Below are 1,907 nucleotides of genomic sequence, written 5' to 3'. Positions count from 1 at the left end.
GATTAGGATTAGGATTAGGATTAGGATGAGGGTTACGGTTAAGAATAGGATGAGGAAGAGGTTGAGGAGGAGGATGAGGTTGAGGTCGAGGTTGAGAATGAGGATGAGGATGAGGATGAGGATAAGCATGAGGATGAGGATTAGGATGAGGATGAGGATGAGGATGAGGATGAGGATGAGGATGAGGATGAGGATGAGGATGAGGATGAGGATGAGGATGAGGATGAGGATGAGGATGAGGATGAGGATGAGGATGAGGATGAGGATGAGGATGAGGATGAGGATGAGGATGAGGATGAGGATGAGGATGAGGATGAGGATGAGGATGAGGATGAGGATGAGGATGAGGATGAGGATGAGGATGAGGATGAGGATGAGGATGAGGATGAGGATGAGGATGAGGATGAGGATGAGGATGAGGATGAGGATGAGGATGAGGATGAGGATGAGGATGAGGATGAGGATGAGGATGAGGATGAGGATGAGGATGAGGATGAGGATGAGGATGAGGATGAGGATGAGGATGAGGATGAGGATGAGGATGAGGATGAGGATGAGGATGAGGATGAGGATGAGGATGAGGATGAGGATGAGGATGAGGATGAGGATGAGGATGAGGATGAGGATGAGGATGAGGATGAGGATGAGGATGAGGATGAGGATGAGGATGAGGATGAGGATGAGGATGAGGATGAGGATGAGGATGAGGATGAGGATGAGGATGAGGATGAGGATGAGGATGAGGATGAGGATGAGGATGAGGATGAGGATGAGGATGAGGATGAGGATGAGGATGAGGATGAGGATGAGGATAAGGATGACGATGAGGATGACAATGAGGATGAGGTTGAGGATGAGCATGAGGATTAGGATTAGGATTAGGTTTAGCATTAGGATTAGGATTAGGATAAGGGTTAGGCTTAAGATTAGGATGAGGATGAGGATGAGGATGAGGAGGAACATGAGGATGAGGATGAGGATGAGCATAAGGACGAGATGAGGATGAGGATAGGATGAGGATGAGGATGAGGATGAGAATGAGGATGAGGATGAGGAGGAGGATGAGGAGGAGGATGAGGAGGAGGATGAGGATGAGGATGAGGATGAGGTTGAGGACGAGGATGAGGATGAGGATGAGGACTAGGATTAAGATTAGGATTAGGATTGGGATTAGTTTTAGGATATGGATAGATTAGGGTTAGTAGTAGGATAAGGTTGAAGATAACGACAAGGATAAGGATGAAGGACGAGGATGAGGATTAGGGTTTGGATTAAGATTAGGGTTTGAAATTGGACTGCGATTAGGGTTTAGGATGAGTATGGGGATGAGGATGAGGATGCGCATGAGGAGGAAGAGGAGGAGGAGGATAAGGATGAGGGTGAGGATGAGGATATGGATGAGGAGGAGGATGAGGATGAGGATGAGGATGAGGGTGAGGACGAGTATGAGGATGATGAGGAGGATGAGGATTAGGTTTAGGATTAGGATCATGATTAGGATTAGGATTACGATGACGATAAGGACTTGGATTGGTGTTAGTATTAGGGGTAGGATAAGGATGAGGATGAGGTTTAGGATGAGGACGACGATGAGGACGAGGACGACGATGAGGATGAGGATTAGGATTAGGTTTAGGATTAGGATTAGGATAAGGATTAAGATTAGGGTTAGTATTAGGATGAGGATGAGGATAGGGATAAGGATGGCGGATGAGGATGAGGGTTAGGGTTTGGATTAAGATTAGGGTTAGGATTTGGATCAAGATTAGGGTTAGGATGAGGACGGGGATGAGGATGAGGATGAGTATCAGGAGGAGGAGGAGGAGGATGAGGATGAGGATGGAGATGAGGATGAGGATGAGGATGAGGATGGGGATGAGGAGGAGGATGAGGATGAGGATGAGGAT

This window comes from Lupinus angustifolius, chromosome LG01 (genome assembly GCF_001865875.1).
Source record: "Lupinus angustifolius cultivar Tanjil chromosome LG01, LupAngTanjil_v1.0, whole genome shotgun sequence".
NCBI classification, from domain to species: domain Eukaryota; kingdom Viridiplantae; phylum Streptophyta; class Magnoliopsida; order Fabales; family Fabaceae; genus Lupinus; species Lupinus angustifolius.
Note: the sequence above shows the minus strand (reverse complement) of the source record.